We start from the raw sequence: 23393 nt of genomic DNA, 5'->3' as shown, positions 1-23393 counted from the left end.
TCTCTCCTACTAGAATAGGTAAATTTGCCAATAAACAATTAAACTATTTAGCCAAATATTTACCTTGACTTTTGCTTTTGTGGACAGAAATTTTTCTTTTACTTCACAGTTATACAAATAGCATACTTGTAATTTGGCTTTAAAATGTGCTTTGGCTTAAACATGCAAATTACCAATTTGTTGCCTTCCCTTCCTAGCCTCGCCCCATATTTCTATGCTTCCATCTGCCACGAGGCAAGGACGCATGCACACACACTATTCTCACAAACAAGTCCTCAATGATCTAAAAATGCTTCCATGTGTGTGTTTTTCCTTTTCTTTAGACAGTTGTTCATTTGCCATACATACATTATTTTTTTTTGCCACACTGAAAGTAATACACAGCTTCCAATGTGGCCCCTTCACACCTTTTTCTCTCATGCCAGCGAACGTGAATGTGAGTGAGCATGAAGAGATTAAAGAGATAACCTTGAGTTCCCTCTAGTTTCTATTAAAAGGTGAGCAACTCAAAAACATCATTGCTGTTATCAGTGAAGAATTACAGGCCACAGGTTGCACAGACAGTGATGCTGAGATTGACAAGAAATTCCCTTTCTGAATTAAAGTGGCAGAAGCAATAGAGAGCAGGCTACTGCAGTGAGCAGAAAGGATCTGATTCCTGACAGTCCCCTAAGAGAGACTCTAAATGGTGGTGACCCCAGACAAAGGGACCAAGCGCTATAATTCAGTTTCAAATGCAATAGGCACTTGTTAGCCACTGGGTGTCTTTACATAGTTATCATATTTATAAAAGTATTTATGTGAAATGAAGTAAGAATTGTATAATAAGCATGTGTGTATGTTTGTATGATTATGGAAGTATGCCTAACATACCAGGAATGATGATTGATAATTTAACCAATATTATCATTTTTCATATTCAGAACCATTCTGGAAGAGAGGTAACATTAATTCTGATTCTAGAAAAGAAAACAGAGGATCAGAGAATTGACATAATCTGGCAAATTTATACACTCAAGAATCAATGAAGCTGTTGTAAGACAAAACATAACTCTAATATCAATTTTCCTAACCACTATTTCTTGCTCTCTGTTTCTTCTTTATTTCTTTTCTTTACTTAACAAACATGGAGAGTACACATGTTATATCTATGGTATGTTTGTAGGTGCTATGTACACAGTTGGAAAATTTCAAAGTTCCTGTCTTGCTAGAGCTTGCATTCTATTTGGATAGGCAGTGGTAAGCAAGCAGATGTGTAACTACCTAGATACATAATAAACCGTCAGGTAGTAAAAAAATTATGTGAAGGAAATTTTCAAAAAGGAAGTAGATTGAGAATGAGGGATGGGTGATTAGAAGGAGTAAAGGCAAGATGCTATTTTAGCTATGGGAATCAGGGAAATTGAAAAACTGATGTGATTCCCAAGGCATTGGCAGCTTTACTGAAGTATCCAGGATCTACCATTGCTGTCTAAATAATTAACAGGAATTAGTTAACAGACACCCTTAGCAGTTTTCTGCAATTTGTTTAAAGCTCATGTCTTTGTTATATTGCAATGTATACACTATCTCTGAGTATCCGTATTTGGGGTGGGAGAGATTGTGAGATATTTAAAAAACATCAGAAGATGTTAGAGTATATTTAAAGAAAACTTTAAGTTCATATGTTTCAAGTAGGTACAGAACCAATATTTAGTTGAATTCTGCCTTAACCAGGACAAAGATGACATGTTTTAGAAGGAGGGACAAAATCAGCTGAAGAGAACATACCAGAGGCATTTGGCCGGGGATTAGTAGAAACATTGCTAGTGGTCCCAGAATGTGAAACTCACAAATCCCAAAATGGAAGAAGCTTCTGCTTTGTTTTACTTAGAGCTCTAAAAATCTTAGAATAATCCAATTCTTGATGTAAATAAGAAATCCAGGTTCTTTACAAAGTGCATGAAAACCTTGAGTCTAGCCGGTGCTGCGGCTCAACAGGCTAATCCTCCGCCTTGTGGCGCCGGCACACCGGGTTCTAGTCCCGGTCAGGGCGCTGGATTCTGTTCCTGTTGCCCCTCTTCTGGGCCAGCTCTCTGCTGTGGCCCGGGAGTGCAGTGGAGGATGGCCCAAGTGCTTGGGCCCTGCACCTCATGGGAGACCAGGAGAAGCACCTGGCTCCTGCCTTTGGATCAGCGTGGTGCGCCGGCCGCAGCTCCCCGGCCAGGGTGGCCATTGGAGGGTGAACCAACGGCAAAGGAAGACCTTTCTCTCTGTCTCTCTCTCTCACTGTCCACTCTGCCTGTCAAAAACAAAACAAAACACCTTGAATCAGAGGTTACATCCTTAGATTTGTATCTACAAACTATGTTGAATCTGTTCTCTTTGCATTAGAATTACATTAACATGAAACAATAAAAAGAATAAATTGCAATAGACCAAGTAATGGAATTTTCCTAATTTAAAAGCCTGTTATTTTTCCATCAGTTTAGTTATCATTGTGATTTATTTACTCAGTTCCCTTCATAAACTTCTCAGAAAGACATTCCCAGTGAAAACTCTCTTTAAAAATATGCTGACTCTGTGTAGGTAAAACATTTGTAGTATATTTTATCCTTTGCAGTTATAAATGATGTGGAATGACTTAGATTTGTGTCCTTCCACTACCTATGCAGGGGTAGAGATGAAAAGCACAGTGGAGAGAAAGTGCTGACAGGGATAGGGCCCGGGTGTAGAGGAGCAGGGACTGAGAAATAGCTGATTCACTGAATCCCACCAACCATTTTCACCTCCCCTGAAGGTCAAACCCAAAAGCTAAGTTCGACACTTCCTGGAAGTAAATGAGCAAGAATTTCAGTGGGTAGGAAGAGTTTGAGTTCCTCTGATTCATTAATGACTTCAGTAAATACCACCAAGGTATAAACTCTTTGAGCATTTCAAATCTCTTTGAGAGAAGTGTTTTCATGAATTCAACTCATGCTTATTATTATTATTCAAACCTGCTAAGTTTTGCTTCTCAGCCATCATGGCTGCCAATGTAAAAGTGCAGTGGACTGGAATGCTTGTAATTCATGGGAGACAGAAAAGAAAAACCATTCTTCAAATTACTATTAGTATTCTACGATCTTTTTTTTTTTCTTTATTTGTGTTCTACTGTTGACCATACCCTGGGATGGAATGGGACTTCTTAAAGATTATTCATTAGTTCCAGGAAATACCAACTTTAATTTGCAGGGGAGGGGTATCTAGTCAGTAGTTTCATATCAGCACTCTGTGGAGTTGCCTAGGTTTTGTAGTAAACACACTGTGGTATGTTTTGGGGATGTGATTTTTTTTTGCTGTGATCTGAGTACCATGACTAAGATAACCAAGACAAAGCCAGGTGCTGGAGATGATGGCACCAAGATCGGGGGCCAAATTTGAGGACAAAGAACTCTAAATCTCTTCCTAGACCTGGGCTTCTACAATACCTCTGAGGTTAGCTCTTGAGAGTATTAATTTGTACATGGAGGTAGGAAGATATTTAAAATTCAGTTCTAGAGACGGGCTTTGTGGCACAGAGGGATAAACTGCTACTTGGGATCCCTTAATTATCTATGGGTTATGCCTGGGTTTGAGTCCTGTCTTTGCCTCCATTTCAGCTTCCTGCTAATATGCTTAGGAGGCAGCAGATGATGGCTGAAGTGCTTAAATCCCTGCCATCCACATTGGAGACATGGGTTGAGTTCCTGGCTCCTGGTTTTGGCCTGACTGAGCCCTGGCTGTTGTAGGTATTTGGAGAGTAAACTAGAATATGGAAGATGTCTCCTATTTCTCTGTGTCTCTCATTATCTCTCTCCCTTTTTCCTGCCCTCTAACTTTGTTGTTCTACTTCTCAAATTAAGAAAAGAAGTGAATCAACAGGGGCTGGTGTTGATAGTGCAGGTAAAGCTATCGCCTGTGATGCCAGCATCTGATAATGGGCACCAATTCAGATCTCAGCTACTCCACTTCCTATCCAAATCCTCACTGATGGCCTGGGAAAATAAACAGAAGATCACCAAGTGCTAGGGCCCCTGTAATCCATGTGGGAGACCTGAAAGAAGCTCATGGCTTCAGCCTGGCCCAGCACTGACCATTGTAGCCATTTAAGGAATGAGTCAGCAGATGATCTCTCATCTTTCTCTGTCTCACTCTCTTTCCCTGTAACTGACTTTCAAATAAGTAAATACATCCTTGAAAAATGAATATAAAAACACTGAATGCATCAAATTGCTTCTTCCAAGTTCTTCATCTGTTACCTGGGGAAGACAGATAAATAAATGTGAAACATGGCAATAGCAAAGATGGTTTAAATGTCAGGACTCAAAGAAGAAAGGATGCTAGCAAACAAAGAAAGAGCAATTCTACTAAGATCTTTGGAAAGCTTTGGAGTTCTAAGATAACCTTACTTTTAAATTGAAGAAATAGAAAATACATTAGAAACGTAGAGTTGGGAGGTGGGGATGGAAATTTTCCTCACTAAGGATAAATTAGGTTGGGTTCCTGGGACAGACTTGAGTGTTTGGGAACTGATCCAAGGAAGCCACAGTAGGAAATAAGGGTTAGGCAGAGGGGAAGGAAACCAGCAGAGGGGGCTGTTGGGCAAGGTGCTGTCCTACAGTTTAGCATACATTTTTGAGGGACAAAGGACCCAGGATATTTGACATTTTACCTCCAACTCTCATTTGGCTGGAGCTTGCTCCCCAAGAACTTCCAGGTGTGAAGAAAGAGAGCTTCAAGTGCAGTTGCAATAGGATCACAGCACATCCTGTAACTCTGGACACCAGTGGGATACAGGCAGCTCCTACTTGTGGAGTGCATGCGTGGGTAAGGAGAAGCAACCTATAGAAGCCTCCAAGTTTGGCATAAATGCAATATGACATTGAGTTTATAAGAAGTTAGAGTTTACTATAACACATGGAAAGGATGCACACTCAACAGATGGCCCCAGAAGACACTAAGCCTGGGGGTGTTGAGCAAGAGCAGATCCTTCTGTCTTCATTTTCTCAGGAGAGATGTGAACATATGAGCAGTGATGGTCTTCTGTCTCTCTAGACTGAGGTCCTGGTGTGCAGGGGCTCAATGCAACCTTTATGCAAGCAATTACATTTATCATGCATAGGTATTCGCCTTGCCACCCATCTGTGAGCAAGAGCCACTGTTTATTTGTTGGATGGTAAGGCCTGACAAGAATCCACCCCAGCAGCCAACACCTTCATAGATTTTCACAGTAGCCTACTACCATGTGTAGGGGACAGGGAAGACAGAGATCACGAAAGAGAAGGGCGGTTTCCTTTGGCATCAGTGAGTTTCAGCATCAGGGCCTTTGGTAACAGTAATCTCCTGGAGGTTTCTCCATAGAAACCGTGATAGCAGATAGGAGAGACAGAGAGGAAAGAAGAGAGGAGAAATGGGGCATATTCAGAGAAGTTTCAGAGAAAATAGTTTTCACCAGCATTTGTGAGTTCTTAGAAGGGTGAGTTCCTTCTCAACTTTTAAATTAGTTTCATGAGGATTTGGAGGTATTTTGGTTTGCTGGGGGGAGGTATTAGGTAGATGTCACAAGGTGGAAGGCAGAAAAATACTATTTTTAGAGTATCATGTAGGCTATTTTTTCATGTAATATTCAAATAGTATGACTCAAATCTATATCCAGTGAACTGTGGGAGACCCAGTAGTTCTCAAAAATAATTCTCAATATAATAATCATGAAAAAACACCACTAACAACAAAAGGGTTCCATGCATTTTTGTACACTATCTACATCTATTATCCTATAAATCTCACAATGAATATCTCAAGCCAGTTCTATTACTATTTTCATTTTAGAGGCCAGGAACTAAAGTATAAAGAGGTCAAGTACTCTTCTATGGCATTAGTGTTTGTAGATGGTGGGACTGAGATATGAACCCAATAAATCTCTGCAGCCAGAACCTCTGTGCTCTGATTTTTGGCTTCCAGTTGCTCTCTTTGTCTATTCTAGAGTAACTTCTGTTCATCTGTTTGCTTTTCCTCATGTCGGCCGTCACCCTTACAGATGCCATTAGCATCATATGCAGTTATGTGTCGGAGAACTAGGGAAGGTGTTTCCATGCTAATGCAGCACTGTGGAAGCACCAAGTCAAGACTTAGATTAGATACCACTGCACTAAAGTCCATCATCAGCTTTACATCACAGGGAACTTCTCTGGACCATTTCCCCGAGTCAAGTTCTTTCCCCTTCTTTCTTTAGATTCTTCCTTGTAACAGATTAGCTCCTATCTTCTACTCCAAATCAAGCAGTGGACCCATCTTTACATAGCCAGAAGTTTAATTCAGGCATGTTGATTTTGAGGTAGTCTCATTACATTATATTCAAATTCTTTGTGTTTCCCATCTTTCCTCTGCTCTTTCCTATCTTTAGAATTGTGTAGCCTGTGATTATATGCAGATCATAGTGCTAATATTGATTCTCACTGATTAAATACGGAGCCTAGTGGCTAAAATAGACATCCATGTGTTTCTTTTCTTTTTCTTTTTCTTTTTTTTAATTTTTGACAGGCAGAGTGGACAGTAGAGAGAGAGACAGAGAGAAAGGTCTTCCTTTTTGCCGTTGGTTCACCCTCCAATGGCCGCCGCGGCTGGCGCGCTGCGGCTGGCGCACCGCGCTGATCCGATGGCAGGAGCCAGGTGCTTCTCCTAGTCTCCCATGGGGTGCAGGGCCCAAGCACTTGGGCCATCCTCCACTGCACTTCCTGGCCACAGCAGAGAGCTGGCCTGGAAGAGGGGCAACCGGGACAGGATCGGTGCCCCGACCGGGACTAGAACCCGGTGTGCCGGCGCCGCAAGGCGGAGGATTAGCCTATTGAGCCGCGGCGCCAGCCGACATCCATGTGTTTCATAGTCAGTTTTCTCAAATTGAAATATAATGGAGTCAGTGAAGTCTAAGTTAAAATTCCAGTTCCTCCATGTATTGGCCAGATAAGTGATTTATTACTTCTCTGGACCTCAGACCCCTCCTTCTACATTGGACACAGTAATCAGAAAATATATGGGGAAAGGCCTAACACAGCCCATGGCACATGGAAAAGCACCCAAGAATGTTAATTCCTCCCTTCCATTCTTCCATTTCTTTTCTTTTATCACAGCAATAATTAGAGGTTGGTTAGGACAGCAAAGTTGCTCATGAGTGGAAGATGTAATGTTCGACAGGTGTAAAGCTTCAGGTAAACAGTCAACGAAACAGTGACAAGTGTTTCATTTGAGAGCATATAGCCAAGGATAACATTGCATGTTTACCAATATTTCTGAAAGACAAACTTTTAAAATTTTTTTAGAAATGAAACTTGAATCCCAGTACTCATAATTATTATTTTTAAATGCAATGAGTACTTGACATAGCTGGTGGAAGGTTGGTTTTCTAGGCTAGGAAAATTCATGACTTAATTTTTCAGCACCATCACTTATCCTTGAGGATGTTTTCGAATCCAATAGAGTACAAATATGGATTTTTTTTCCAAAGATACTTCAATATGCTCTTGGAGACTGCAATTAACACTCTCACCAATGTGCAGGCAATGTTCCGGGGAACTTTAAAATACAAATCTTTGAATCCATTATTGTGTCCATAATGGCCTGGGATACTCGAGAGGCAGGGGAAGCATCAGGAAAGCCTCATTCTGTTTCTTTCTTTTTAGCTTCTAGGCAAAGTTAAGCATTGCAGACAGCAGCTCGGGAAAGGTGAAAATGAGATGATGTCTGATTTCTTTTCCTCAGCACCCTCCTTGTCTATGTAACAAATGAATTGAATGAGCTGCACTTGTTATAATGTGAGTCAGAAAATCCATACTCCTTTTCTCTGCTATTTTTCAAATATATGGATTGTTTCTTCTGAAACTTAGAAACATTTTCAGGCAGGTTATACTGCTTATTACCTTTTAGAAAATAAAAAGGCTTTTGTTCACGTCCAAGCCAAACAATAAAATGTATTATCCAATATAATAAAAACTTGAACTTCAGTTAATTTCTTCTATCCCCCACTGGGGGTCTCTCCAGTTTGGAAGGCCTGCAGTGGGGAATGGAGTGTGAGGGTTTTCCTTTCTATTTCCCCCTCTTGTTCTTCTGCCCCCACTAGATTTCCTCTGTCTGCTTTGGGATTTTTGTTATTCAAGAGCACAAGTCTCTCATGGCTAGTCAAAGATAGTCTTGTGATGGTGTTTTCTGGGACTTTCACCTTCCCAAGACCAGTTCTTCTTCTCTTAGGACACATTTGTGAGTTTGTCTTTGAAACTTTATTGGGGTCTTTTTGTCTGCTGTCCTCTTTTTTTAAAAAAAAAGATATTTTTAATTGACAAGTTAAAATTGTATATGTATATATATGGAGTAAACATGTTGTTTAGAAATATGTATACATTAAAAAAAGCTAAATATGTCCAATCAACAATTTTTTTTTGACAGGCAGAGTGGATAGTGAGAGAGAGAGACAGAGAGAAAGGTCTTCCTTTGCCGTTGGTTCACCCTCCAATGGCCGCTGTGGCTGGTGCGCTGCGGTTGGAGCATCACACTGATCCGAAGTCAGGAGCCAGGTGCTTCTCCTGGTCTCCCATGCGGGTGCAGGGCCCAAGGACTTGGGCCATCCTCCACTGCCTTCCCGGGCCATAGCAGAGAGCTGGCCTGGAAGAGGAGCGATCGGGATAGAATCCGGCGCCCCAACCGGGACTAGAACCCATTGTACCGGCGCCGCAAGGTGGAGGATTAGCCTGTTAAGCCATGGCGCCGGCCCAATCAACAATTTTTTATTTGAATCATTTTCTGTGTGATAAGAACACAAAATCTATTTTAACAATTTTTAAGAATTCAACACACCATCACTATCTATATTCACTCTAATAGTCACTCTAACATGCAGTGGGTGACGTGGGCTTGTTCCTCCTGTCTGGAAGCTCCGTATCCTTCTGCCACCATCAGCTGCTGTCTTCTCGGTGTGTGGAATGCTAGTCATCCTGCCAAGCCTCTGCAGACTCTGTTTTTGGTCTCTGGCATCAGGCTGTTTATGTCCCTTGCCTTGAGTGTGTTTTCTTAAAGTGGCACCTTGAACAGGATTCACAACATCACGTGGCGTCTCCTTGCCTCATGGGTCACATTTGGTGCCCAGAGAGAAAATACGTTATCCCCCCAGAATTGGCTGACATGCAGTTTGCTCTCCAATGCCATTTCTTTATTTTGCAGCCATGTTCTCTTTGCCAGCCTCTTTTCTGTGGACTTTTTCATAAATTATAAAAGGAATAATTCAGGTCAAACTCTCTCTTAGTGTTTCTCCTACACCTGTTGTCTTGTCTCTAACTAGGTGAAGAACTGGAAAACATTTCTCTCCAACAACACATTGCAGAAAAATTCCCTCTTTTCCTTTCTGGCTTTAACTGATTATGCATTTCAGGCCATAGAGGTTAGTGATGAAGCTAACTTTCCCCCTTTTGCATATGCTATGCATGCAAACCTCTCAGGGATGCTGTTAACATGCAAGATCTGATTCAGTCGGTGTGTGCTGTGGTATGAAAATGATCATTTCTTTTTTTTTTTTTCTTCTTATCTATTCTTTTTTTTTTTAACTTTTATTTAATGAAAATAAATTTCCAGTGTACAGCTTATGGATTACAATGGCTTCCCCCCCCCAATAACTTCCCTCCCACCCGCAACCCTCCCCCCTCCCGCTCCCTCTCCCCTTCCATTTGCATCAAGATTCATTTTCAATTCTCTTTATATACAGAAGATCAATTTAGTATAAAGATTTCAACAGTTTGCACCCACATAGAAACACAAAGTGAAACATACTGTTTGAGTACTAGTTATAGCATTAAATCACAATGGACAGCACATTAAGGACAGAGATCCCACATGAGGAGCAAGTGCACAGTGGCTCCTGTTGTTGACCCAACAAATTGACACTCTAGTTTATGGCGCCAGTAACCATCCTAGGCTGTCGTCATGAGTTGCCAAGGCTATGGAAGCCTTCCAAGTTCACCGACTCTGATCATATTTAGACAAGGTCATAAAAGACAGAGTGAGGATAGTAACCAATGATCCTAAGAGTGGCATTTACCAGGTTTGAACAATTATACAGCATTAAGTGGGGAAGAGGACCATCAGTACACACATGTTGGGAGTAGAGCCATTGGTGGTAGAGTAGAGGTTATGATTACAAAGGAATGAGGCCCAAGTGCACTAGACAGGGCCTAGAACAAAGGACAGAGTCATTATTAGAGGAGCTAAGAAAGGTGCTGTCTAAGCTACAATTAAGTTTTCTGATTGAGAGGCAAATAGAACCTGATAGAAGGGGCTTGATAATAATCTGGTGGGCTTTAGGCCTTGTAAATTCAGAGGCCCAGACCTATCTATCTCTTCACATGGGGTATATCCTAAGGGAGGTGTGAACCTCCTAGGGGAAGGCACTCTGTTGACTTTCATTACTTGGCTGGCCTGGGAGGAGAGCTGGCCAGGTAAAGGCAGGGGGCATCTCTAGCAAGAAATTTACAGTTCTGCCTGCAATGTTGCTGACCCTACTTGACCATCCCCTCAGCTGCAGTGGTCACTTTGGAAGTTGGGCTGAGTGAAGGGCTTTTCAGCTTAGAGCCAATAAGATCTGTGGCTCTGACCTGGGCATCCTTCGACTCCAGGGCAGGTCCATTTCCAGTGATCCAACTCTTGGCAGAGCTGCCAGGGCTCTTCACAAGCTGACTTCTGCTGAAGCCCAGGCTTACCACATTGAAAGCCACTGCAGTGGACTGGCCTGTTGGGTCTCCTTGAGGGCAGATCACTGTACAGATCAGCCATTAATAGGCCTGCCACCCATTGCTTCTGATGCCGAGCTTTCTTTTCCTCCTGGTTTGTGTTAAAGCAGACCAGAGGATGCAAGTCAAGGGAGTGCCCGTTTCCCATCTCTAATCTTCGGTGGCCTGAACTACAAGTCTATAGTCACAGGCATGTTCTGTAGTAGTTTTTCTAAGGTAGACAATGCCCATGAGGAAAATTATATTCTCACTTTAAAACTTTCTTTCCCTTTGGTCTGAAAGGGAGGTTTTTTCTACTTACTGTTTCATTTCTCTATTCTCTTCAAGGTAGGAAACTAATTCTATTATGAAGGAATCTGTAGGATGCACAATTTAATCTTGAAAACGATCATTTCTAACAAGCCCTCACAAGATGCGCTTGTTGCTGGTTCACGCATCACACTAGAGAACATCATTTTAGGACATGAGGTCCTTCAGCACCTATTCATTTATTTTCACCTTTAAGTTACAGTTAAAACTAAGACAGAAAAATTCCTATCTCAATGTCCTGTCAAATGTCAAATGGTGGAACAATGATGAGGAAACCCTTATAAGTAGGCTACCGTATTGGGTTATACTTTCTTGTTAAGTTACATTATCAGTCTGTCAGATAAATTTTACTGCATACATATTCTGAGTCAGCAAATCTTCTGGAAGGTAGGGGTACCTTTGTGTTTGAGACATCTACACAGGATTCTATTCTAACTATTCTTACTCTCCATTCCTTTTTGGAAACTCATTAGCAAATCCTAGGGCCTGGTGATCAACATCCTTCCTGATTCTGTATCACTAAAGGTGGTTAAGGACAAGTCAGAATTCATAATGCAGACTTAAACATGGTCCAAAAATAACTCACTGGCCTAAAAAGCATATATGGAAAGTTTATTGACATTTTCAGTAGGTGAGAACCCTCATGATGGCAAGCACTGTGTTGCATTATATTACAGATCCATGATAGAATGGCAGAATGGCAACCTATATAGAACCTGGTGCCAAGCAAGTCCTCAAAAAATATGAAACATCTCTGTCCTCATAGTGTTTATAGCTTGTTTATTGAATGAAAATACACTTATTTTTTCCCTTGGAATTACAAACAAGATCAAGGCTAAGTATAAAATGAGTTAAATGGTTCTGAGTTCACAGTGGTTGGACTGACCACTCACCAATATTTTATTGGGAGAATGGGCTTACTGATCAACATCCTGTCCACTGAGATAGAGAGGGCATAAGGGGATCTGGTATTGCTCTTTCCTATTTTAAGGAGGTAAGTAAGGGGCAATGTAGAAAGTGGTGAGTCATCTATGATTCTACAGAGATGCAAAGGAGAGAGTAAAGAAAGCTGCACTCTACCATTGGATTGCACTGCAAGAGAGAAACTGTGGATTTGTCAATGTGTTATTAAAACATAGGAAAAGAGCATTAGGGTAAGATGGCCTATTGAGAAATTACTAGGCACAGAGGAAGCCCAGACACACCCAACGTTCAGTTCTCAGTGTAAGCAGGCATGGAGGAGGTAGTCCCCACCCCTATGTGCCAGGCTGTTGAAGGTAGTGATATAGGAGACAGTTTAGCGTATACAAAGTGCTGTTTGAGTTACAGACACAAATAAGAAAAAAACTGCAGAAGAGATTCACTGAAAAATTTTACAATGAAAAAATGAAAATTCAGTTTAAAGCCTCTATACCCTCCCCACCACACACAAGACTCAGTTTCTTTAATTTCTGAACACATGGTCTAGCACTTCTTTTCATAGAGTTAATATAATTTCATGAGGATGCCAATTATCTATAGAAAGGATTTTGGATTGCATATAAAGGAACAAACTCTTTGTACATTTTAGCTAACAGGATACTAAATGCTTTTCCTTTCTTGTCCTTGCTCTGTCTTGCAATAGAGTTATTTTTGTTTTAATTGACTTCTATTTTACTTTTTACAATATATTTTCACTTCTCTGTTCCCCATGTTTGTTTAAATCTGCTGTGTGAATAGACTTTTTAATAATAAGGGCCATATATATATATATATATATATATATATATATATATATCAGCTGAAATTATGCCTCATACAAATTTGCCCACAAGCAGCAACTTAATCACAGGTGATTGGTGAGAATAAGGCCACATTAGTGGGCTCAGAGAACTTTTTTTCCCCGGGTTTTTAGTCTGGGAGTGGGATCTTTGGATGGAGTCTTCAGTGAAGCCCTCAATAAGTCCTGGATTCTGGTGAAGAGAGAATGATTCTTAAATAATTTTCTTGAATAACCAGATTATTTTCAGAATGCCTGAAATCCTGATTGCTCAGGATAATTTCATAGCAACAAATTTAATCAAGTACCATATGTTAAACATCGCATTGGTTAGATTACCAATAAGTGGAAGACAGGTTTTCTGCTTTCAAAGAATTATAGACAAAGAGGAAAAGATCCTCACAGGCATTCACTGAGAGATGCAAACAATTGAAAAATTATTAGGTTTCCCACTGAAGTACCTTGAGTTCTACTACTAAAAGAAGGCCAGGAAAAACAAAACCAAATAAAAGCTGAGTGATCATGGAGTACATTTTGAGAAATATTGAGCAAAGGAGTTTATCAAGTAAGTATCATAAACAGAACTACAAGTAGATGAGAGAAGAATTATGGTCAGGAGATACCAAGGAGGGCTTGGTGTAATAGATATGGTTCATGCCACAGTTAGAAAGATAGGTGAGATTTGGAGAGGAGAGAGGATAGAAAGAATGTTGGGTGGTCAGATAGGCACAAAGTTTTAAGTAAGACTCAGAAATGAAAGTGAGATCTAAATATGTAGAGAGAAATGTTGTAAGCATGGAGGTTCATGGTGAAGTAGTCCAAAATGTGGGCTGGGCAATGTCACAAAGGATCAATAGACTGTGTGATAGAGGAAGAAGTATCTAGCACAGTGAAGATGTACATTTTAAATTATTTACATTGAACTTCTTCTTCTGAATGATCTGAATGCGCTGTGTTCCTGCTGTTCCTTTAGACGCTAGTATGTGCCTTGTGAAATATTGAGAGTAGTCATAAAAAGTATGATCACTTCTCTTTACTCTAGGATGTCACAATCTGCTACACTAAAGTCCTTCAAGGGGGAATGCAAATGAGATATTTTATAAAAGAGTCCCCATCCTACTTTCTCCCTCTGTGAAATACTCATTAGCATATGACATTTTATGAAATTCAATGTGGGAAATACCCTACCAGATATTTACCTGCTCTTCTTGGAGTTTGCAGACATGACCAATCTTAATTTAGCCAAGGTAGAGGAACAGGTGAGAATTATCCTTCTTTGAAGTGACTTTGCTTCTTTCTCAAATGACAGTAAAGTCAAAAATAAGATATTCATTTAACTTTAAATATCTGTTGAATAAATGTTACATCAGACCTTAATTTGCTAATATTAGGGCCCATGTAGCAAGTTGAAAAATTTGTCCTTCATGAGAAAACAACATCTAATTCTCTAAATTTAATTAAAATTATCTGAGTTACATAACTCTACTGAGATTTTTATATTAATTTTTGAATTTTTCAAATAGTATTGGACTTTTTCATGTTATTGGCCATTTGCTTTTAAAAAATAAATGTTTTATTTTAGAATAGTTTCAGAGTTACAGAAAAAGTGTAATGATGATACAAGGAGTCCCCTTTCAAGCAGTCAATATTCCCTTTTACTAAGATAGTAAAATTAGTGTGGTGCATTTGTCACAGTTAGTTAATGAGCCAATATTTATACATTATTATTAATCAAGGTCATGATTTATGTAATATCTATTTAATTATTCCAGAGTGTTCTAGAATGTCATTTAGTACAGAATCCATTGGGGATCTTCATACTTTTGTGGATTCTAAAATAAAACATTCTCTGCGTGTGGTGTTCCCAATCTAGCTCTTGAAGTCCTCTTGACTATTCTACCCCCTCAGATAAGCAGAAATATTAGAACATCTGCAGTAGGTGCAGTGTACTTTCTTTCATGGGACTAGAGCTCTGACAGTTTTTCCCATGGACTGAGAGCAGGCTTCCAGTGCATTGCACAGTAGTTACTCAACCCCTTCCCCTGCTAGAGCCACAGGAGGAGTCTTCCTGGATTGCACTGTGAGAATCTGCTGAGATTCCTGCAGCTAGAACTTATGAAAATGTGGAGAACCTTCTAAGACACTTATTGCTTGACGTTTCTCCATCCGATGCTGAGGTTTGACTTCCAGTAATTTTTCAAAATTGCTGTTTAAGTGTTACTGCCTGTTTCTGGCTTCAGTGACTTCTGCTACACATAGGCGGTTCTCAGCGGCATCTCTCCGAAAACATGTCTGTGGATTTTAGGGTGGCAGTTTACTCTGCAGCCTCAGTGTTTTCATGGTCTCCAGAAAAGCTTTATGTTTCTGTTTCGTCCTGCTTTTTCTAGTAAGGATGGGAGCAACACTCCCAAACTCTTTCATGTTGGAGCTGAAACTGGAAATCCAGACGATTAAATGTTAATGATCATGGGTTCTTTTGATATTTTGGATAAAAACAATTGTCAGTTTCTATGATTAGATTGCAACTATGCTGTATTCCAATAAATGGATCAAGGAATCGTACTAATTGACTTCTAGTAACCTCTTCTGGTTTTATTATTCTGATTCTATACTATATTAGCATTCAAATGATATTAATGACACTCTTCTACTTTTAAATTTAAAAAACTATCAACTTTTGGACAATTAACTATAAAATGTATAAACCTCACTATTATTGCAATCCTCTAAGCATACAACATTCTCTCAGTTATATGAAGACATCAAAGTAACTTTTATTATTTATAACTCTGTCAATGTAGAACATGAGATAATGTTGTTATATAAAATATTTATTAACTTTTCAGTATTACTTTTATGTCTCATTAAATTTTTTATTAATGTTTATATTATGAATATATAATCCATTATGGAATTGTGTATTTTAATTATAATTTTTTACAAAGATTTGTTTATTTATTTGAGAGGTAGGGTTGCAGCGAGGAAGAGGCAGAGGTAGAGACAGAGAAGTCTTCCATCTTCTGGTTTACTCCCCAAATGGCCACCATCGCCGGGTCTGGGCCAGAATGAAGGCAGGAGCCAATAGCTTCATCTGAGTCTCCCACATGGGTACAGGGCCCCAAGCTGCTTTCCTAGGCCATTAGCAGGGAGCTGGATTGAAATAGGAGCCACTTGGATTCAAACTGGCACCCATGTGGGATGCCAGCACTACAGGCAGTGGCTTTACCCACCACGCTATGGTACAAGCCCCTAATTATAGCTCTTATATGCACAGAAATTTAAATGTCTGGACAATTATTAAACTGTCTATGCTCAATTTTTTTCCTCTGAGAAAGAGGAATTACTACAGCAAACCAGCTCAGTGAGTTGTTGTAAAGATTAAAATGAATTCCTGTAAGCAAACCTCTAGATCAGATCCCAGCATACAGTAAGAATTAAATAAATTAACCATTATTCTTATTTATTGTTACATTTGGTGGTTTTAATTAGTACTATTTTGCTATTTGAGAAAAATAAATGTTTAAAACTGAAAGGTACTTGGTAAGGTATTAATTTGGGAATACTAAGTAGCCTGAAGGCTGAATTTGACTTTGGTTATCATTGTGTTCTAAGATTATTTTTAATTCCAATCCTTTTAAAAGGCCTCAAATCCAGTTTCTCATAGTCTCCACTACTCTGTTGAATTCTGTTCTCATTTTTCTTCCTACCTTTGCTTTCCCTGCTTAGCTCCTGAAAGATCCACTCCTCTCATTTAGTAAAGAGGCACATGAGTACCAGGGGGATTATGTAGAGGCCCAAAGTTGTGACCAAACAAGAAATAAGACCTGGGACTTCCGATTCCTGGGCCAACAGTATCCCCATTACACCATGGTGTCTGCTTTAGCTGGACTTGCTTAAATCAGGTTTCCTTTAATAAAAACAGACCCAAGGGCCTAAAATTGACCAATCATCATTGGTGACAGCCTGTAAATTGTCATTGACCAATCGTTATTGGTGTCATTGGTGACAGCCTGTAAACCCTTGAGGACAACTATCCTGTTGTGAAAACACAACAAACATACTCGAGGTATGTGGAATATATACCTCTCTCATTTTAAAAATAATATAAATGGGTCAAATTAGGAAATTAGTAAGAGGGTTTTCCTTATTAACTTGATATGTACTCATAACTAAACAACTTGAGAATATAATTTCGAAATCTTTTCAGGGGGGTTTCATTTCACAGCTTGTTCTTCTGCTGCCTTGAAGAGAAGGATTTAGACTAAAATCAGTTGTGTGGGACTAGAGCATTGTAATAGGATACTATTCTGGTAGTAGGCATGGTAACGCCAATGAAATAATTTCTACATGTAATAAGAAGAAAAGAAATGATGTGATGAATTTTAATACTAGAACTGTGGTAAACTGAATGCAAGGTGAGGCATTTGCAGCTAGAAAATATGGGGAAGTGAAGTTATTAAAATGAATTTCTGTTTTAAAGATGAACTGGATTTTTAAAATAAGATTTCAATGTATTTCCTTCACAGGATCAAGAAAGGCAAAAAGACAATACAAATGCCCAAACCTGACTCCCCTTCAGGTTGGTTGGAGATTTTAAATAGGGACTTTTTCTGAATAATGAGAAAATATTAAATGAAGGTGACAGTCATCCCTTGACACACAAATAGGCAAACTTCCTGTACCAGACTTGCTTACTCTCGATGTGGCACAAATAGAGCCTGCTGTTTAAAGATTCAGTTCTATAGCAAGAGCATCGAAGAGTTCAGGTTTCAGTGCTTTGCAGGTGGCAGAGAGCTGAAGGTCACATGGGGCTCCTATTCGCAGCAGTAGATTCACTGCACCAGAATCAGTTTAGGTAGGGCTGGAAACTGCATCCTAGGATCTCGTGCAGGAGATCCATGCCCATCAAAATGTACCTTGCCTCTTACAGGAATTTGAGACTTAATTCCTCTCCCTCACCCTGCCATGCTCTGTTTTATTTTAGAATACTGCTACTGCTACTGCTACTGCTACTATTACGACTACTATAATAATAGTTCATAAAGACTCTGAAGATCTGAACCTCACCTTCAGGGTATTCACAAAATATAATAATAGGAGGATGTTTGAGAGCAAAAGGAAGCCACAAAACCTTTGAAGGAAGGACTGAGATTTGACAAGTTAGTGGAAAGTATTGTGTCATTGTTTTAAAACATAGAGAACTATTTTGTTCACAACATAGATATGTGATCTAGGGTAAGATATTGTTTATCTTGGAGTCTCAGCTTCCACACCTTTCTAAAAAATAAAAACACACTGCAGAGCTACAATAACAGAAAATCTCTCAGCACAGTGCCTGACAAACCTAGCCTTGGCTCAATAAAGAGCTGTTCTTGTTATCCTGAAGAGAAGAGTTGGGTGTATAAATAATAAGGAAATACACTGAAAGTGAAACCTAAAGAAGCTAAATTCCCTGTGATCAGCTAGTTAGCATGGTGAACACAGAAAGGAACTCTGGTGTTCAGATTTCCAGCTCAGTGTTCAGTCCTGCACTTACAGAATCATACAAATCACCATAAATAGTTGCTAAACAAAAAGATCCCTGGGCTCAGATCTACAGCATCTGAGTCAGAAATCTGCATGGCAGGTTCTTGGCACCTGGTTTTATTAAGCACCCTGTGTGGTTCTTAGGTAAGGTACCAGTTGGAGAGCATCTCAGGCATGGTGAATAAACAGGCCAAAGCTATAAAAATTGGGAATGAAAACAAACAGCCAAAAAAAAAAAAAAAACATTTATGTAGGACAAGATCATGGGCTTCACATGAAGTTGAGGTACATTCATTTACTCCCTAGGGAAATATTTTTTTTCAGCACATACTACATGTGACATTGCTTGATGTCAGTCGTCCTCAACTGGGGTAAATTTGCCTCCTAGAAAACTTTTTGTCAATGTCTGAGGGTTTTCTTCTTTTTTCTTTTTAAATATTCATTTATTTGAAAAGCAGAGTGACAGAGAAGGAGTTAAAGAAAGAGAGAGATCATCCATCTGCTGGTTCACTGCCCAAATGGCCAATGCCCTGGGCCAGGCTGAAGCCAGGAGCCAGGAGTTTCATCTCGGTCTCCTATGTGGGTGCAGTGACCCAAGCACTTTGATCATCTCCTGCTGCTTTCTCAAGCACATTAGCAGGGAGCTGGATCAGAAGTGGAGCAGCTGGGAATCAAACCAGCACCCATATAGGATGCTAAGCCACATTGCTGGCCTGAAGTTTGAGGGCTTACATAGGGGATTGCCGCTGGTATCCAGTGGATAGAGATATCATGGGTGCTATAAAATACCCTCTAATACACAGCAGCAGGCTCCTACTCCCTGCCCTCAAATAATTACCTGGTTCATACTATTCATAGTGATAAGGTTGTGAAACCCTATTTTAGGAATGGTAAAGAAGATAAATATGTTCTATATCCTAATGAAACCTGTATCTTTCTAATGGGAATATATTTAGGAGAGAAAAAAAGTGAAAGAAAATGTGAAAATTTGGGACAGGTTAAAAAGAAGTTTATAAGCCAAGCCAAGAAATTTGGATTTGATAATGCAGGAAATCAGAACCACTTGATACATAGAAAATGCATCTTATAAATTTATTGTGTGTGAATTTTAAAAGTTTGTACCTATATAATCTTATATTTTAATTATATTGTTCTTTGAGCTTTTTGAGGAGCCTTCGTGTGTGTGTGTGTGTGTGTATGTATATTTAAATATCACATATTTTATCAAGAGATTTCTTGGAGGAAGGTTTGAGGGTTACTCTGAAATTGGTAGACAGGGGAATTAGGATAGTGTGGAGAAGCTACAATTAGGTCAGTTAGGATACAGTAAGCTAACAAAAGGTGGTGAGAATTGAGAGTTGTATAAGTTTATAGAAAGAGAGCACTTCAGGGCTGGTGTTGTGGCATAGCAGGTTAAGCACTCTAGGACTTATGGCACTGAGATCTCATATCAGAGTGCCTGTTTATGTCCTGACTCCTCTGCTTCTGATAAACTCTCTGCTAATGTACCTTGGAAGGCATTGCATGATGGCCTTAATACTTGGGGTTTTGCCACCCACATGGGATACCAGGAAGGTCTAACTTCAGCCTGTAGCAGCCCTGGACGAGCCTTGGCCATTGAGGCCATTTGGAGAGTGAACCGATGCATAGAAGATTCACTCTTTGTCTTTTTCCCCTGTCTCTTTGTCATTCTGCCTTTTAAATAAGTAAATAAATAAAACTCTTTTTAAAAAAAGAAAAAGAGCCACGCAGAAAAGAGAGAAAATGTAACTTTATAAGTGTTGCTGGTCACAGAGGGGAGGGTGGTGGTGGAGTGGGAGTGAGTTTCATGGAGTCCTTTCCTCAGCTTGGTAGAGAAATGAAGGCTTGGAAACAATGTGCAAAGAAGCAAATTTTATTTGGTTGGCAAGCAACAGTAAAGTGCCTAATCTGAGAGGAGACCAGGAGGAGTGTCCAAATGGGACATTGGCTTTTAAGAAGTGTCTAGGATGTTTAAGGCATTATCTGTTCATTGGGTCATTCTAGTGGGGCTGCCCATTGGGTACGGGGTTTCACATTTTTTTTGACAGGCAGAGTTAGGCACAGAGAGAGAGACAGAGAGAAAGGTCTTCCTTCCATTGGTTCACCCCCCAGATGGCTGCTACGGCTGGTGCGCTGCGGCCAGTGCGCTGTGCTGATCCGAAGCCAGGAACCAGGTGCTTCCTCCTGGTCTCCCGTGCGGGTGCAGGGCCTAAGCACTTGGTCCATCCTTCACTGCCTTCCTGGGCCACAGCAGAGAGCTGGACTGGAAGAGGAGCAACCGGGACAGAATCTGGCACCCCAACTGGGACTAGAACCCAGGGTGCAGGCATCGCAGGTGGAGGATTAGCCAAGTGAGCCGTGGCGCTGGTGGTTTCACATATTTTAATAGTGGGATTTATGGAGATAGCAGGCCTCTTGGAGACAGCCCGATTTTCCTTAGGGGTTCAGCCCCTTCCTCTGCTAGCTCTGAGTGGAAGATTGTATCTAACTTGAACATGTGATTTAAAACTGTAAGGTCGCACATGCAGCACAGTAAGTTATAGTGGGGAGATGCAGTCAGGTCTGGAAACAAGCTTTCCAGCCACAGCTGGCAATCTGCTTGTGAAGAACATTCTACCTATGTCTGAAGGGCCCACAGAGCTCCAGCCCCACTGGATGCCCTCAATAAGGACACTACCGCAATAGCAACTGAACTGTGATTCAGTCTGATCATCATAGAAGACAGGATTGAGGGTGACACCATAGAAGAGGAAGGACAAGTCAAAGTCAGAGAGGGAGGGAGGGAGAGTGGGAGAGAGAGATAGAGAGAGAGAGAGAAAGAGAGATCAGGGAGGACATGGAATTGGAAAAAATGTTTTGTCAAGAGTAAACAAAAGGAGTTGATGTTATGCCATAGTGAGTTAAGCCACCTCCTGTGACACCAGCATCCCCTATAGACACTGGTTCAAGTCTCGGATCTCCACTTCCAATTCAGCTTCCTGCTAATGCACCTGGGAAGGCTGCAGAAGATGGCCCAGGTGCTTGGGCCCCTGCCACCTACGTGGTAGACCTGGATGAAGCTCCTGGCTTCTGGCTTTGGCCTGGCACATCCCCAGCTATTGAAGCCATTTGGGAAGTCAACCAGAGGTTGAAAGATCTCTCTGTGTCTCTCCCTCTCTCTCTGTAACTCTGCCTTTCAAATAAATGAGCAAATTTTTAAAAATATATTTGAACATGTCTTTTAGATAATGGCACACATAAGAAGAAAAGAAAAAAAAATAACCGGGAAGCCAGGAGCAAGAAGATTAGTTTAGGCAATCAAGTAGATATGTATTTCTGGGTTGTAAATTCATAGAATAAATATTGAAAGCTCAAAGATCAAGCCTTGGGAATGGTAATCATTAAGAAAATCCCATATATAACTTTACAAAAAAATATATTCATGTCATCCATTTATTTAGGGGCAGGGTAACATGGTTGTAGAGGTAGGTTTTACTTATTTTATGCATTTGGGAATTAGTTGGTTATAAATAAAGCCATCTTACTACAGAGAACCAGAAATGGAATTCACAGCTTAGGTTGCCTCCCTCCAAGTTAGAATTCTTAATATCATGAGTGGCAGAAGTCAAGAGGGAGGAGAGCAGCCAGTCATCTGTGGTATCCCTACTAATTCTAGTCAAGCCCAAGTGATATGTGAGTACAGAGATAGGCACGGGTCCAGACAAGCGAAAACAGCTACCTCTTTCCCTCCAGGCTGTTTCTGGAAGGGTTTTTATTTTTGAAAACAAGAACTTAAGCAGTAAAGTTCACAGAATTTTCTGGAGTGCTGAGTATCGTATCAGTTTTGGTTAACACCATGGTCTGAATATGTGTATCCCTTCAAAATTCATTTGTTGAAAACTAATTCCCATGTAACTGCATTAGGAGTTAGGGATCTTTGGGAGGTGAGTATGTCACCTCCACTCTGCCCTCATGAATGAGATTAGTGTATTTTCAAAAGAGGCCAGTGGCAACTTCCACCTGTGAAGACATAGCAGAAGGTGCCAGCTGTGAGGTGTGGCCCTCACCAGACACAGAATCTATCGGTGGTTTGATCTTGGACTCCCCAGCCTCCAAGACTATAAGAAATAAATTTCTGTTGTCACGAGCTAACCAGTCTATGGTATTTTGTTATATCGGGCCAAAAATCTAAAACAGTTGTTCTTAACATAAATAGGGAAAACAAACAAAGCATGAAAAGGAATTTGTTTATCAACTCTTGTAAATAAGTCATGGTCATGGAAAGGAAGAAGTTGAATGAGTGTAGGAGTAATGTCAAGATCCCTTTTCACTATTGTTTTTGCTTCTTTCTTCCTTCTTCACTTTTGTGGGTGGTAAGAACGCCGTGTCTGGCATTTTGTATGCTTATACTCTCATAGCTTTGGAACCAGAGAAAAAGATGCATTCTCCCTCCTAGGTCTGGCTTGAGAGGTGACTGTGGCAAACAGGTCTGGATTGTAAATTGATCTCTACAGAGAGTATTTATTTTCTCAGAGACTTTTTATGTACCATTACAGCAGGTGCCACCAGATGGGTGATGATGAGAAAGGACACCAAGCTAGGATTTCCTGAGGCATGGTAAACATCTGCATGAGCATTAACCACACTTTATTGAAGAATAAAGGCTCCCCATTCTGCTGGAGAGGTGGCTAGCCTGTTTCTATCCCTGCTTATCCTGCTCACAAATACACATTTGTGAGCACCACTGCAGTCTTACTCTCTAGTATTTCTAAACTCATTGACTTGAATAACAATACAGATTATTTCATTTTAATTGTCAACATGTCTTTTGGCCTTTTTATTCTCTCGATATTATTAAAAGTGGTAAACTGAAGCCGAGGTAGAATTCCTTTTGAAGTCTATTTGAATGCACCGTGTTATCTGGGGTGAGCAGTTGGCTACCAAGCAATACTCAGCCTGCAGCGTTCTATCTGGTAATGTGATTTCAGCTCCACGAGGAGCAGGTCCCACAAAATCATCATGTTCAGAGCACT

The 23393-nt window shown here is 40.3% G+C and overlaps 1 protein-coding gene across 1 annotated transcript in view; it reads left to right on the top strand.

Annotated features, from left to right (window-relative positions):
• Window positions 1-23393, top strand: part of GRXCR1 (glutaredoxin and cysteine rich domain containing 1) — a 136883-nt gene that overhangs the window by 35310 nt on the left and 78180 nt on the right. The gene's annotated exons all lie outside the window — the stretch shown is intronic.

This window comes from Lepus europaeus, chromosome 16 (assembly GCF_033115175.1).
Source record: "Lepus europaeus isolate LE1 chromosome 16, mLepTim1.pri, whole genome shotgun sequence".
Taxonomy (NCBI): Eukaryota; Metazoa; Chordata; class Mammalia; order Lagomorpha; family Leporidae; genus Lepus; species Lepus europaeus.
Note: the sequence above shows the minus strand (reverse complement) of the source record. Positions and strands in the feature narration are given on the sequence as shown.